The 17,425-nt window shown below is 40.9% G+C and overlaps 1 pseudogene; it reads left to right on the top strand.

The window, feature by feature from the left end:
* Positions 1 to 7,339: 7,339 nt before the first annotated feature.
* Positions 7,340 to 17,425, top strand: part of LOC112073176 (synapsin-2-like) — a 110,088-nt pseudogene continuing 100,002 nt past the window's right edge.

Below are 17,425 nucleotides of genomic sequence, written 5' to 3' on the forward strand. Positions count from 1 at the left end.
TTATAATTACTTTTGCTGCTCTTTTGCACACCAGTATTCTCTTCTTGCACATGATCATCTGATGATTTATCACTCCAGTGTTATATCTGCTAAATTGTAAATATTCGATTTATTGCCTACCTCATGCCTGTTGCCACACATTGTATATAGATTCTCTTTTTTTTCTACCATGTTATTGACTTGTTTATTGTTTACTCCATGTGTAACTCTGTGTTGCTTCACACTGCTATGCTTTATCTTGGCCAGGTCGCAGTTTGCAAATGAGAACTTGTTCTCAACTAGCCTACCTGGTTAAAAAAGGTGAAATAAAATAAATAAAAAATAAAATATACACAGAATGGATCATTCATTGATTTCAAATTATGTCATAAAGAAAACGTTCCTGGTGGACGAGCTGACATGATGGCTGGTTACACAAAGGAAAGGGGGTTGGGTTTGAATGAAAGTGCGGGAAGACTGAGGAACAAAGGAGAAGCTATGTCTCTATCGGGCCGTAGGCAGCTACTCTATCGTAAATACAGAATCTTATTCATTCTAAATAACCGCCTCATTTGAAAAAGAGAGAATGAATAAATATTTACTCTGAGCTGCGCTTCGGTAGATTGGTCGTCGATAGAAAGCGGTTGTCCAGCATGGATCTTGGTCCTCTGAAGACTGTCTAGTGGTGAACTGAGCGTGTAGAATGATACTCTGTCCGTCCTCTCCTAGCCCACGTTTAGCGGTGGAGGGGTAGCACTTCTTTAGTGAATAAGAGTTCAAAGTTCATACCAAGTTGCCATACTTTAAGCTCATGCATATATCTGGCTGGTATAGTCGAAATTCATCCTCCGGCATGTAGGTCGTCACCTTCACATTGAAATTCGATGACAATTTCGTTAGGTTCTTGCTGAGGTTGGCTTAGTTCTGTAGGTGGTCTTTGTTCTTTCAACGTGAGGATGGAAGTCCTCACGTCCTGGAACAGAAAGTTACATTTTCGTAAACGGGTTTATATAGTGGTGAAAGAAGGGCATGTTTCATAGTTTACAACCCATGTCTGTCACTGGGCGGGCCTCTGAGTGAGCAAAGATGGTGTTCTTCTGACAAACCATTCTCTCATTAAGAAGCTAAAAATTACATTTAATCTTTTCACAAATAGTTTCATATTTAAACATTTAAATTGCACAACAATTCCATGTGAATCTGATAACTAGAATGTGTAAATTTTCCAAAATACAGTTTATGTCGCCTATCATCAGTAATCATGTCTCATGACGTCAACTGAACTGACATCATATTCATTAAGTCCCAACGCATATTTTCAACTGGTTGGATTACCGAAATATGGTTCCATTTCCCATCTTTTGATGTCACCAGACTCTCTCTCAATGTTAACAACGGGATTTTCAATAGTCACATCGGTAGAGTAGAGATAGGAAAAAGGGGAAAGGTGTTTATGGGGGTCATAAACCTCCCCCCTCAGGCCAACGTCATGACAACACCTATGTGAGAATGCTATTCATTGACTACAGCTCAGGATTCAACACCATAGTGCCCTCTAAGCTCATCAATAAGCTATGGACCCTGGGACTAAACACCTCCCTCTGCAACTAGATCCTGGACTTCCTGATGGGCCACCAGCAGGTGGTAAGGGTAGGAGACAACACATCCGCAACGCTGAACCTCAACACAGGGGCTCCTTAGGGGTGCATGCTCAGCCCCCTCCTGTACTCCCTGTTCACTCATGACTGCATGGCCAGGCACGACTCCAACACCATCATTAAATTTGCTGATGACACAACAGTGGTAGGACTGAATACCGACAATAACAAGACAGCCTATAGGGAGGAGGTCAGAGACCTGGCAATGTGGTGCCAGGACAGCAATCTGTCCCTCAACGTGATCAAGACAAAGGAGATGATTGTGGACTACAGGAAAAAGAGAACCGAGCACACCCCCATTCTCAATGCCAGGGCTGCAGTGGAGCAGGTTGAGAGCTTCAAGTTCCTTGGTGTCCACATCACCAACAAACAAATATGGTCCAAGCACACCAAGACAGTCGTGAAGCGGGCACAACAAAACCTATTTGCCCTCAGGAGACAGAAAAGATTTGGCACGAGTCCTCAGATCCTCAAAAGGTTCTACAGCTGCACCATTGAGAGCCTCCTGACTGGTTGCATCACTGCCTGGTATGGCAACTGCTCTGCCTCCAACCGCAAGGCACTACAGAGGGTAGTGCGAACAGCCCGGTGCATCACTGTGGCCAAGCTTCCTGCCATCCAGGACCTCTTTACTAGGCAGTGTCAGAGGAAGGACCTAAAAATTGTCAAAGACTCCAGCCACCCTAGTTATAGACTGTTCTCTCTGCTACCAAACGGCAAGCAGTACTGGAGTGCCAAGTCTAGGTCCAAGAGGCTTCTAAAAAGCTTCTGTTGCTTCCACTTTTCTGGGCTCAGTTATTTACTTAACAAATAATGAATACTCAAAATGTGCACTTATAAATCATAACAATTTTAATCAAAATACAGCTGCTGACAGAAGTCAAAGATCAATCATCAAACATACAACTGATGTCGCTCCTGAGTTCTGCAAAATAGGAAAAGTCCAAGTTGCTTTTAATCTTCTTGCAGTCAACCCCTAGCGATGTAACTGCCTACGTCAACACCTTCTACTCATGAGACCAAGCCCATGCATATACAGTTATACAAACTTGCAGGAGAGACACTAGTTCCAGAGTTTTATAAGGGCTCAGCAGTAATTTTCCACTCCCCAAGTTGATTTATAGTGGTATGTCTGACTAGTCTCTTATCTCTTTCACTCCCCTGCAGGATTCTGTGTCTATGAATCTCTTTTAGCCTTGAGGCGCTTTCTCACAGACACCCTATTTTGACTGCAATAACTCACACATCCTTCAGACCGTTTCTATAAGGGCAGAGACTAGAAAAGAACTGTGGAACAATATTACACATTATAATGCATATATATATTGTTAATCTGTAGTCCAGGACCCTATAGATGTAGTGGAGGAGGGGTCTTATAGCCCTTCCCATTCTAGTAATACAACATAAGCATAATCAATTATTATAATACATCAACCATTTGGTGCAGCCCCCATCATGACCCCAAGTTGACCCCATCACTTCCACTCCCAAGCCAAAAGACTCTAGTCAAATGGCTACCCAGACTATTTGCATTGCCCCCCCCCCCCACACACACTGCTGCCACTCTCTGTTGTCATCTATGCATAGCCACTTTAATTAACTCTACCTACATGTACATACTACCTCAACTAACCGGTGCCCCCGCACATTGACTCTGTACCGGCACCCCCCTGTATGTATTGTTATTTTTTTACTGCTGCTCTTTAATTACTTGTTACTCTTATCTCTTATTCTAATCCATATTTTTTTTTAAACCTCACTGTTGGTTAGGGGCTCTTAATCACAAACCCACTGATATTGCCAACTACTTTAATGATTTTTTCATTGTCAAGATTAGCAAATTTAGGCATGACAGCAACAAATGCTGACACTACACATCCAAGTACAGTTTATCTGACTAAATTCTGAGAGAGCAATTATTGTAATTTTGAATTCCGTAAAGTAAGTGTGGAAGAGGTGAAAAAATGATTGTTGTCTATCAACAATGACAAGCCACTGAGGTCTGACAACTTGGATGGAAAATTACTGAGGATAAAAGTGGACGATATTGCCACTGCTATTACCCAACCTTAGTAAACTTTTGGAAAAAATAGTGTTTGACCAGATATAATGCTATTTTACAGTAAACAAATTGACAACAGACTTTCAGCAAGCTTGTAGGTAAGAAAATTCAAGAAGCACAGCACGTACACACATGACTGATGATTGGCTGAGAGAAATTGATGATAAAAAGATTGTGGGGGCTGTTTTGTTATACTTCAGTGCTGCTTTTGACATTATCGATCATAGTCTGTTGTTGGAAAAATGTACGTGTTATGGCTTTACACCCCCTGCTACAAAGTGGATAAAGAGTTACCTGTCTGACCGAACACAGATGATGTTCTTTAATGAAAGCCTCTCCAACAAAATCCAGGAAGAATCAGGAATTCCCCAGGGCAGCAGTCTAGGCCCCTTCCTTTTTTCAATCTTTACTAATGACATGCCACTAGTTTGAGTAAAGCCAGTGTGTCCATGTATGCGGATGACTCAACACTTTACACGCAGCTTCCACAGCAACTGAAATGACAGCAACACTTAAGAGCTGCAGTTAGTTTCTGAATGGGTGGCAAGGAATAGGTTAGTCTTAAATATTTCAAAAACTAAAAGCATTGTATTTGTGACAAATCATTCACTAAACATCAACTACATTTTGTAATGAATAATGTGGAAATTGAGCAAGTTGAGGAGACTAAACTGCTTTGTCAAAACATATTGATACAACAGTAGCTAGGATGGGGAGAAGTCTGTCTATAATAAAGCGCTGCTCTGCATTTTTAAAAGCACTATAAACAAGGCAGTCGTGTACTTTTCAGTCGTGTGGTCAGGTGCCACAAAGAGGGACATAGGAAAATTGCAAATGGCTCAGAATAGGGCAGCACGGCTGGCCCTTGGATGTACACAGACAGCTAACATTAATAATATGAATGTCAATCTCTCCTGGCTCAAAGCGGAGGAGAGATTGACTACATCACTACTGATGTTTGTGAGAGGTATTGACATGTTAAATGCACCGAGCTGTCTAAACTGGCACACAGCTCGGACACCCATGCAAACCCCACAAGACATGCCACCAGAGGTCTCTTCACAGTCCCCAAGTCCAGAACAGACTATGGGAGGCGCTGGCAGCAGCTAATGCTGCCCTGGCAGCAGCTAATGTGGATGCATAGTAAATACAAATACAGTACCCAGGCTGTATGGTTCTAACCCGTAGTACAGTACCCAGGCTGTATGGTTTCTAATCCTCATTACAATACCAAAACCAGGAGGCTGGTGGCAGCTTAATTCGGGAGGACGGGCGTGTGGTAATTGCTGGAGCAGAATGAGTAGAAATGTCTCTATAACAAAGAGATGGTTTCCAGTGACGCTGACAGATTGAAACTGGTATCAACAAAATGTTTCACTCTATCCAATAAAACATTACATTGCTAACTAGGCACCATTAAGCTAATAAAATGTTAAAGTATATTATAAAGTGTAATTAATAAGTTAGACACTCACCGGACAACTTTGGTGGATACTGTGGCTAGCTAGATAGCCTGGTTTCCATTTTCCAACAGATGTTTCTAATCCTCTTGATTGGTCATCAATGGTTACTGGTCATGGAACTCATCTGTTCACCAGAAATGTATATTGGTAAACTGTTTGCCACTAGCGTCCATACAGTGCCATCGAAAGTGTTCAGACCGCTTGACTTTTTCCACATTTTGTTAGGATACAGCGTTATTCTAAAATGTATTAAAACATTAGTTCCCTTCCTTAATCTACACACAATAACCCATAATGACTCAGCAAAAACTGGTTTTTAGAAATGTTAGCAAATATATAACAAATCCAACTGAAATATCACATTTACATCAGTACTCAGCCCCTTTACTCAGTACTTTGTAGAAGCACCTTTGGCACAATTACAGCCTCAAGTCTTCTTGACACTAAAAGCTTGGCACACCTGTATTTAGGGAGTTTCTCCCATTCTTCTCTGCAGATCCTCTCAAGCTCTGTCAGCTTGGATGGGGAGTGTGGCTGCACAGCTATTTTCAAGTATCTCCAGAGATCTTGCATCGGATTCAAGTCCGGTCTCTGACTGGGCCACTCAAGGACATTCAGAGACCTGTCCCGAAGCCACTCCTGTTGGAAGGTAAACCTTAGCCCCAGTCTGAGGTCCTGAGCACTCTGGAGCACGTTTTCATAAAGGATCTCTCTGTTCATCTGTTCAAACAGATCATCTCTGTTTGCTCCGTTCATCTTTCCTTCGATCTTGACTAGTCTCCCAGTCCTTGCCGCTGAAAAACATCCCACAGCATGATGCTGCCACCACCATGATTCACTGTAGTGATGGTGTCAGGTTATCTTCCAGACGTGACGCTTGGCGTTCACGCCATAGAGTTCAACCTTGGTTTCATCAGACCAGAGAATCTTGTTTCACATAGTCTGAGAGTCTTTAGATGCCGTTTGGCAAACTCCAAGCCGGTTGCCTTTTACTGAGGAGTGGCTTCCGTCTGGCCACTCTGCCATAAAGGCCTAATTGGTGAAGGCTGCAGAGGTGGTTGTCCTTTTGGAAGGTTCTCCCATCTCCACAGAGGAACTAGATCTCTGTCAGACTGACCATTGTGTTCTTGGTCACCTCCCTGACCAAGGCCCTTCTCCCCTGATCGTTCAGTTTGGCTGGGCGACCAGCTCTAGGAAGAGTCTTGGTGGTTCCAAACTTCTTCCAGAAGAATTCCAGAAGAATGATGGAGGCCATTGTAATCGTGGGGACCTTCAATGATGCAGAAATGTTTTGGTGCCCTTCCCCAGATCTGTCTCTCGACGCCATCCTGTCTCGGAGCGCTACAGACAATTCCTTTCAACCTCATGGCTTTGTTTTTCATCTGACATGCACTGTCAACTGTGGTACCTTAAATAGACAGATGTGTGCATTTCCAAATCATGTCCTATCCATTTAATTTAGCACAGGTGGACTCCAATCAAGTTGTTGAAACCTCTCAAGGATGATCAATGGAAACAGGATGCACCAGAGCTCAATTTTGAGTCTCATAGCAAAGGGTGTGAATACTTATGTAAATAAGGTATTTATGTTTTTTCTTTTTAATAAATGTGCACAAATTTAAAATGTGTCATTATTGGGTATTATGTGTAGATTGCTGAGGAAATAGTTTTATCTAATCTATTTTAGAATAAGGCTGTAACGTAACAAAATGTGGAAAAAGTCAAGGGGTCTAAATACTTTCCGAAGGCACTGTAGATGTTTCTGCCTCAGGTTTGCCACGGATTCAAATAGAATCTTGAGAGAATTTTCTGTCAGAAAAAAAACTATTGTAAACTGTTTGCCACTAGTAGCAATAAATATTTTTGTTGCCAAAGGTTTGCCGCCGATTCACCACCAGTGGCAGACGTTTAGAAACTTCTAGCAACATTTTGTGGCACACTATTTAATTGCAGGAAGTTTGCAGTAACACATTTATTTTTCTAAGGGCATCCAGGCTGTATGCTTTCCAGGACATTACCTCAGCAGAGTTTTAATGTCTCAGTTTGATCACTTCAGACCCTGTTTCTGAATGTGATCAAATCACATCTGTTCTACCCTCCCATGTCATTCAAGCCTGACTTTGTCCTCTAACCCTCGCAGGTCCTTCAAGCCTGACTTTGTCCTCTAACCCTCTCAGGTCCATTAAACCTGACTTTGTCCTGATGAGGCAGCATGCCTATAGCATGGCCCACAATGAGGACTTCAGGAACATGATCATCGGCCTGCAGTACGCAGGAGTCCCCAGCATCAACTCACTGGAGTCCATCTACAGCCTCTGTGACAAGCCCTGGGCGGTGAGACACACACAGACACACACACAGGCACCCGCACACATACACAGGGGGTGATAAGGCTATACAGTGGGGAAATAGGCTCCTCTATTAAACACAGGGCCTGACATTTTTAGAACTGGCTTTTAAATTGACCTTATAACTCAGCACAACATTGATTTAATGTTGGCTGTTAATGGACCAGATCACTGTAGCAGCACCACCAGCACAATAACCTGTTTTATAATAGTACTTCCCATCATTGTGCCCCAGCCAGCTAACAGATAATCATTTAGAGAATGATTTGCCTCATCAGTTCCTCTACAGCTTTATCTAAACATTTACCAGGTGTCTGGAGGAGAGTCCTGTAAATAATTTGGTCATCAGTTCCTCTACAGCTTTTATCTAAACATTTACCAGGTCTGGAGGAGAGTCCTGTAAATATTTGGTCATCAGTTCCTCTACAGCTTTATCTAAACATTTACCAGGTGTCTGGAGGAGAGACCTGTAGATTTTTTTTGCCTCATATGTCCTCTAGTTACAAACTTTTTCTGAACATTTACCCAGTGTCTGGAGGAAAAGTCTGTAGGACTTTAGTTCACCTACTATGTCTTCTTCAGTCCTAGTCCCAGGCCTAATCACTAGTCCAAGGCCACCTCTACTAACTGTCTCCTGTACCCCTCCACTAGTTTGCCCAGCTGATTGCCACCTGTAAGAAGCTAGGCCCTGACAAGTTCCCTCTGATCGACCAGACCTTCTACCCAAACCACAAGGACATGGTAGAAACGACTTACTTACCTATCTAGCTAAATACTATCTGTACACAAACCATAAAGAGCTACCTATCTGCATAACTACCTGCCTACCTAATCACCTATCTACCTATCTGTACACAAACCATAAGAACTACCTATCTGCATAACTACCTGCCTACCTAATCACCTATCTACCTATCTGTACACAAACCATAAGAACTACCTATCTGCATAACTACCTGCCTACCTAATCACCTATCTACCTATCTGTACACAAACCATAAGAACTACCTATCTGCATAACTACCTGCCTACCTAATCACCTATCTACTATCTGTACACAAACCATAAGAACTACCTATCTGCATAACTACCTGCCTACCTAATCACCTTATCCTATCTGTACACAAACCATAAGAACTACTATCTGCATAACTACCTGCTACCTAATCACTATCTACCTATCTGTACACAACCATAAGAACGACCTATCTGCATAACTACCGTCTACCTAATCACCTATCTACCTATCTGTACACAAACCATAAGAACGACCTATCTGCATAACTACCTGCCTACCTAATCACCTATCTACCTATCTGTACACAAACCATAAGAACGACCTATCTGCATAACTACCTGCCTACCTAATCACCTATCTACCTATCTGTACACAAACCATAAGAACAACGACTATCTGCATAAACTACCTGCCTACCTAATCACCTACTACCTATCTGTACACAAACCATAAGAACACCTACTGCATAACTACCTGCCTACCTAATCACCTATCTACCTATCTGTACACACACAACAGAACTACCTATCTGCATAACTACCTGCCTACCTAATCACCTATCTACCTATCTGTACAAAACCATAAGAACTACCTATCTGCATAACTACTGCCCTAACCTAATCACCTATCTACCTATCTGTACACAAACCATAAGAACTACCTACAGTTGAAGTCGGAAGTTTATATACACTCAGATTGGAGTCATTAAAACTAATTTTTCAACTACTCCACACATTTTTTGTTAACAAATGATAGTTTTGGCAAGTCGGTTAGGACATCTACTTTGTGCATGACACAAGCCATTTTTCCAACAATTGTTTACAGACAGATTATTTAACGTATAATTCACAGTATCCCAATTCCAGTGGGTCAGAAGTTTACATACACTATGTTGACTGTGCCTTTAAACAGCTTGGAACATTCCAGAAAATGATGTCATGGCTTTAGAAGCTTCTGATAGGCTAATTGACATCATTTTAGTCAATTGGAGGTGTAACTGTGGATATATTTCAAGCCCTACCTTCAAACTCAGTGCCTCTTTGCTTGACATCATGGGAAAATCTAAAGAAATCAGCCAAGACCTCAGAAAAAAAAGTGTAGACCTCCACAAGCCTAGTTCATCCTTGGGAGCAATTTCAAAACGCCTGAAGGTACCACGTTCATCTGTACAAACAATAGTACACAAGTATAAACACCATGGGACCACGCAGCCGTCATACCGCTCAGGAAAGAGATGCATTATGTTTCCTAGAGATGAACATACTTAGGTGCGAAAAGTGCAAATCAATCCCAGAACAACAGCAAAGGACCTTCTGAAGATGCTGGAGGAAGGTACAAAGTATCTATATCCACAGTAACAGGTACAAACAGGTACTGTACTAACAGGTACAAACAGGTACTGTTATCCACAGTAACAGGTACAAAAGTATCTATATCCACAGTTAAACGAGTCCTATATCGACATAACCTGAAAGGCCGCTCAGCAAGGAAGAAGCCACTGCTCCAAAACAGCCATAAAAAAGCTAGACTACGGTTTGCAACTGCACATGGGGACAAAGATTGTACTTTTTGGAGAAATGCCCTCTGGTCTGATGTAACATAAATAGAACTGTTTGGCCACAATGACCATCGTTATGTTTGGAGGAAAAAGGGGTGAGGCTTGCAAGCCGAAGAACACCATACCCAACCGTGAAGCACGGGGGTGGCAGCATCATGTTGTGGGGGTGCTTTGCTGCAGGAGGGACTGGTGCACTTCACAAAATAGATGGCATCGTGAGGGAGGAAAATGATGTGGATATTTTGAAACTTCTTTGTGATAGGGGGCAGCATTTTCACTTTTGGATGAATAGCGTGCCCAGAGTGAACTGCCTCCTACTCTGTCCCAGATGCTAATATATGCATAGTATTATTACTATTGGATAGAAAACACTGAAGTTTCTAAAACTGCTTGAATGATGTCTGTGAGTATAACAGAACTCATATGGAAGGCAAAAACCTGAGAAAAAATCCAAACAGGAAGTGAGAATTCTGAGGCGGGTCGATTTTCAACTCATCGCCTATTCAAATCCCAGTAAGATATGGATCTGTTTGCACCTCCTACGCCTTCCACTAGATGTCAACAGTCTGTAGAACGTTGAATGAAGCCTCTACTGTGATGTGGGGCTGGATGAGACGGGAATGAGTCTGTGGTCTGGCGGAGTGCCAGTTCTTGGTCACGCGCATTCCAAATGATATCGCCTTGCGTTCTATCACTTCTGTAGACACAAAGGAATTCTCCGGTTGGAACAATATTAAATATTTATGATAACAACATCCTGAAGATTGATTCTCTAATTAGTTTGACAAGTTTATTCGACCTGTAATATCACTTTTTGAAGTTTTCGTCCGACGTTCACCTGGATCTGCGCGAGCGTTTGGACATGTGTACTAAACATGCTAGAAAAAGTAGCTACTTGGACATAAGTAATGGACATTATCGAACAAAACAACGATTTATTGTGGAACTAGGATTCCTGTGAGTGCATTCTGATGAAGATCATCAAAGGTAAGGGAGTATTTATGATGTAATTTCGTATTTCTGTTGACTCCAATATGGCGGAGAAATGTTGTTATATCTGAACGCCGTCAAAGATTATTGCATGGGGTGATTTTTCCGTAAAGTTTTTTTGAAATCTGACACAGCGGTTGCATTAACTTCTTTGGGCTGCGGGGGCAGTATTAAGTAGCCTGGATAAAAGGTGCCCAKTTCAAACGGCCTCGTACTCAATTCTTGCTCGTACAATATGCATATTATTATTACTATTGGATAGAAAACACTCTCTAGTTTCTAAAACCGTTTGAATTATATCTGTGAGTAAATCAGAACTCATTTTGCAGCAAACTTCCTGACAGGAAGTGGAAAATCTGAAATCGATGCTCTGTTCTAGGGCCTGCCTATAAATGTGCTTGATATGTATTAGTATACATGCACTTCAAACGCCTTCCACTAGATGTCAACAGGCAGTGAGAGAAGAAATTGAGTATATGACTTGATCTGAGGCCGAATAAGAGCTCTTGGCATGACGTGACACCAATTTCTTGTTTTCTGGAATGCGCGAGAAGGGACCGGGTATTGCCTTCTGAAAAGCTGTCGTTATAGATGGCTAATATCTCCGGCTTTGATTTTATTTGATAAATGTGACAATATCATCGTAAAGTATGTTTTTTCAATATAGTTTTATTAGATTATTGAATTTTTTTCAGGACGTTAGGCATGTTGCGTTGTCTGCGTTTGTTCACGAAGGAGAGCTTCACGCCACTTTGCTAGCTTTCCGTGCTAATTGACTGGAGAAGAGGACATTCTAAAAACCAAACAACGATTGTTCCCGACAAAGGACCCCTTGTACAACATTCTGATGGAAGATCATCAAAACATTTTATGATGTTATTTCATATATCTGTCGAACATGTGTACTATTAGTTTGCGCCCAGATTTTGGGCACTCTCTCACTATAACGTAAGCTGGATGTCGTAATGAAGTTATTTTTTGAATTCTAACACGGCGATTGCATTAAGAACTAGTGTATCTATCATTTCCTATACAACATGTATTTTTTAGTAACGTTTATGAATAGTTATTTGGTCAGAATAGGTGAGTGTCATAAAAATATCCGGACAATCTGGGAAAAAGATGCTACGTTAGCACAATGTATAACCACTGATTTCAGCTCTAAATATGCACATTTTCGAACAAAACATAAGTGTATGTATAACCTGATGTTATAGGACTGTCATCTGATGAAGCTTATCAAGGTTAGTCAAAAATTATATATCTTTTGCTGGTTTGTTACGATCGCTAACTTTTGCTGCTGGTAAATGGCTTGTGTTTCTGGCTATTGTGGTAAGCTAATATAATGCTATATTGTGTTTGCGCTGTAAAACACTTAAGAAATCGGAAATATTGGCTGGATTCACAAGATGCTTCTCTTTCATTTGCTGTACACCATGTATTTTTCAGAAATGTTTTATGATGAGTATTTAGGTATTTCACGTTGGTGTCTGTAATTACTCTGGCTGCTTCGGTGCTATTTGTGACGGTAGCTGTGATGGTAGCTGCAATGTAAAACTGATTTATAGCTCAAATATGCACATTTTTTGAACAAAACATAATTTAATTGATATAACATGTTTATAAGACTGTCATCTGATGAAGTTGTTTCTTGGTTAGTTTGGTTGGTCTTGTTTAGTTAGGTTGGTTTTGTGCATGCTACCTGTGCTGTGAAAAATGTCTGTCCTTTTTTGTATTTGGTGGTGAGCTAACTCATAATATACGTGGTGTTTTCGCTGTAAAACATTTAAAAAATCGGACATGTTGGCTGGATTCACAAGATGTTTATCTTTCATTTGCTGTATTGGACTTGTTAATGTGTGAAAGTTAAATATTTCAAAAAATATATTTTGAATTTCGCGCCCTGCACTTGAGCTGGCTGTTGTCATAAATGTACCGACATCGCTTGCACCATATTAAGAACAATTTATCTTAATTCTATGTAAAACATGTATCTTTCATCAAAGTTTATGAGATAGTATTTCTGTTATTTGACGTGCTCTCTGCAATTTCTCCAGGATATTTGGAGGCATTTCTGAACATGCGGCCAATGTAAACCGAGATTTGTGGATATAAATATGCACATTATCGAACAAAACATACATGTATTGTGTAACATGAGTCCTATGAGTGTCATCTGATGAAGATCATCAAAGGTTAGTAATAATTTTATCTCTTTCTGCTTTTTGTGACTCCTATCTTTGGCTGGAAAATGTGCGGTTTTCTGTGGCTATTACTGAACCTAACATAATCGTTGTGTGTGCTTTCGCCATAAATCCTTTTTGAAATCAGACACTTTGGCTGGAACGAGAAGTTTATCTTTAAAATGGTGTATAACACTTGTATGTTTAAGGAATTTTAATTATGAGATTTCTGTTGTTTTGAATGTTGCTCCCTGCAATTTCAATGGCTGTTGGTTAGGTGGACGCTAGCGTCCCACATATCCCAGAGAAGTTTTAAGACATCAGTCAGGAAGTTAAAGCTTGGTCACAAATGGGTCTTCCAAATTGACAATGACCCCAAGCATACTTCCAAATTTGTGGCAAAACGCTTAAGTATAACAAAGTTAAGGTATTGGAGTGGCCATCACAAAGCCCTGACCTCAATCCTATAGAAAATTGTGTGCAGAACTGAAAAAGAATGTGCGAGCAAGGAGGCCTACAAACCTGACTCAGTTACACAGCTCTGTCATGAGGAATGGGCCAAAATTCACCCAACTTATTGTGGGAAGGTTGTGGAAGGCTACCCGAAACGTTAGAGGCCCAAGTTAAACAATTTAAAAGCAATGCTACCAAATACTAATTGAGTGTATGTAAACTTCTGACCCACTGGGAATGTGATGAAAGAAATCAAAGCTGAAATAAATCTTTCTCTCTACAATTATTCTGAATTTTCAAATTTTTTAAATGAAGTGGTGATCCTAACTGACCTAAGACAGGGAGTTTTTTTTAAATGTCAGGAATTGTGAAAAACTGAGTTTAAATGTATTTGGCTAAGGTGTATGTAAACTTCCAACTTCAACTCTATCTACTGCCTATCTACCTAAATACCTATCTACCTATCTGTACCCAAACCATAAGAACCACCTACCTACTTAACTACCTGTCTGCCTAACTACCTACAGTGGTTCCTCCTTTAAAAGTTGTGAGCTTACACTGCGGGACTTCATTTGAGGTCATTTGTGATTTGGTACGATACCCTGCATCACCACTTCATTGCTCCAGACCAGCGCTAGGGAGAGTAAGAGTTAGTTATAATCACTGATTATGATTGTGGGTCCTACTGTGTCTCTAACTGACAATGAATGGGTGACATAAATCTAAATAGAAATTGATAATTGTGCACGTCCTCAATATTACTTACTAAAACTGTTGTTACACTAAGTTTTTAATTATTTTATTTTGTTAGGATTATTTTGCTCTTACAGTAATACTGTAGGCCACTCTTGACCAGTCAAATTGCACAGTGCCTGAGTGGTGCAACAGTCTAAGACACTGCATAGCAGTGCAATCTGTGTTGCAACAAATGCTGGTTCAATACCCATGCCAGCCTTGACTGGGAGACCCATGGGATGACTGTAGATTTTTGGTTTTTCTCCCTCTAAACACAGAAATAAATCATTCTAAATAACAACCTGGCTTTATTTACAAATTAGTAACAATGTCCCCCTGTGTTCAAGAACAGCCTTTTTATCGCTCATTTTACCTTATTTGAATACAAAATAATTTCCAAAATATTTAAGGGTCATTGTACTAATAATGGCTCTGACTAGAGAAACGTTCCCGCTGTTCTGTTCTTAGTACCAGTCTGCACGTTCAAACTAAAATAATGTAGCTAATAATGGCATCTTTATGCTTTCATTAATAAAATTATGACAAAAATACTCTTTCAAAATGCCTATGTTTATTTAGTTATGGATCCATAACGAATTACTATGGGAATAAATATCACTGAAATACAGAAATATCCTCCAATCTTCCAATCCTCTATATGTAGTTATTGGTGGAGAGTCACACCGTACTTTTCGATATACTGTAGGCCTACCGTAGGCAACATGAGTCTCACTAGTGTTGAGTAATGTGCTGTTAAAAGTGGTGTAGGTCTTATTAATTTAAAGAGCATATTGAAGTTAGAAGCAATAGGATTTGAAGCAAAAGCCTACAACTATTTTAGCACCGTTTTGCGCTGCTCTGAGACAAGCATTGGGACTGGTCTTGATAAATGAGGTTTTTATTTTCACTGAATCTCCATTTGGGTATTGGTTAGACTCGAGCTAAAACATTACGGTGCAGAAATGTTATGCTCTTAGTGTAACCTTTGTTTAACTAGGCAAGTCAGTTAAGACCAAATTCTTATTTACAAGGACAGCCTACCTCCCTGTCGGGGAAATGAACCACGGTCTCCCGCATGCCCTGCCCACACAACATGGAGAGCCTTTAGCTAAATAGCCCCGTACTGTACTCCCGACCGTCACGTTGTACAGCTGCATATTTTCCATTCCTTCCTAACGGAAACCCAGAGGGTTTTTCGTTTTTCTTGGAATAGAAACACCATAATATTTATCTAATTAAACACACAAACTTTGGTGTCTCCTTCCTGAGCAGTATGATGGCTGCGTGGACCATGGTGTTTATACTTGCGTACTATTGTTTGTACAGAAGAACGCGGTACCTTCAGGCATTTGGAAATTGCTCCCAAGGATGAACCAGACTTGTGGAGGGCTCCAATTTTTTGGAGGTCTTGACTGATTTCTTTTGATTTTCCCATGATGTCAAGCAAAGAGGCACTGAGTTTGAAGGTAGGGCTTGAAATACATCCACAGGTACACCTCCAATTGACTCAAATTGTGTCAATTAGCCTATCAGAAGCTTCTAAAGCCATGACATAATTTTCAGGAATTTCCCAAGCTGTTTAAAGGCACAGTCAACTAAGTGTATGCAAACTTCTGATGCACTGGAATTGTGAAACAGTGAATTATAAGTGAAATAATCTGTCTGTAAACAATTGTTTGAAAAATTACTTGTGTCATGTACAAAGTAGATGTCCTAACCGACTTGCCAAAACTATAGTATGTTTACAAGAAATTTGTGGAGTGGTTGAAAAACGAGTTTTAATGCCTCCAACTTAAGTGAATGTAAACTTCCGACTTCATCTGTAGAAGACTAAATCCACGAGTATGTGTGAGTATAGTGTGTGTCTTATCATGGAGACTGAACAGTAGTCCAGGTGCGACAAAACTAGGACCTGTAGGACCTGCCTTGTTGAATGTGTTGTTAAAAAGGCAGAGCAACTCTTTATTATGGACAGACTTCTCCCCATCTGAGGTACTGTTGTATCAACGTGTTTTGACCATGAAAGTTCACTATCCAGGGTTACTCCAAGCGGTTTAGTCATCTCAACTTGCTCAATTTACACATTATTTATTTTCAAGGTTTAGTTGAGGTTTAGGGTTTAGTGAATGAATTGTCCCAAATATAATGCGTTTAATTTTTGAAATATTTAGGACTAACTAACTTTATTCAAAGCCAGTGGCATGTCATGTTACAGGCATTGTTTTTTCCATTTCTGTTTTGAGGTTTTTCTTTAGCACGTATAGCTTGTTAGCAAGTAGGGTGCACTGATTGGTGTCACCTCATTAGTCAGTATGTGTTAAACCTATGCTGATTGCCATCTCGTTAGTTGGAAGGTGTTTCACCTGTGCTAGACCAGGTGCTTTTTAAGAGTGGATGGCCCAGTGCTTAAGTTGCCTTGATAGGGTGGCCACCCTTTGCCTTGGTGACAGCTTTGCACACTCTTGGCATTTTCTCAACCAGCTTCATGAGGAATGCTTTTCAAACAGTCTTGAAGGAGTTCCCACATATGCTGAGCACACGGCTACTTTTCCTTCACTCTGCGGTCCAACTCATCCCAAACCATTTCAATTGGGTTGAGGTCGGGTGATTGTGGAGGCCAGGTCATCTGATGCAGCACTCCATCACTCTCCTTCTTTGTCAAATAGCCCTTACACAGCCTGGAGGTGTGTTGGGTCACTGTCCTGTTGAAAAACAAATGATAGTCCCACAGAGCGCAAACCAGATGGGATGGCGTATCGCTGCAGAATGCTGTGGTAGCCATGCTGGTTAATTGTGCCTTGAATTTAAAAAAACGTCATAGACAGTGTCACCAGCAAAGCACCCCCACGCTGTCACACCTCCTCCTCCATGCTTCATGGTGGGAACCACATGTACGGAGATCATCCATTCACCTACTCCCGAGTGGCACAGTGTTCTAAGGCACTGCGTCTCAGTGCTAGAGGCGTCACTACAGACCC

Source organism: Salvelinus sp. IW2-2015, unplaced genomic scaffold (assembly GCF_002910315.2).
Source record: "Salvelinus sp. IW2-2015 unplaced genomic scaffold, ASM291031v2 Un_scaffold2176, whole genome shotgun sequence".
NCBI classification, from domain to species: domain Eukaryota; kingdom Metazoa; phylum Chordata; class Actinopteri; order Salmoniformes; family Salmonidae; genus Salvelinus; species Salvelinus sp. IW2-2015.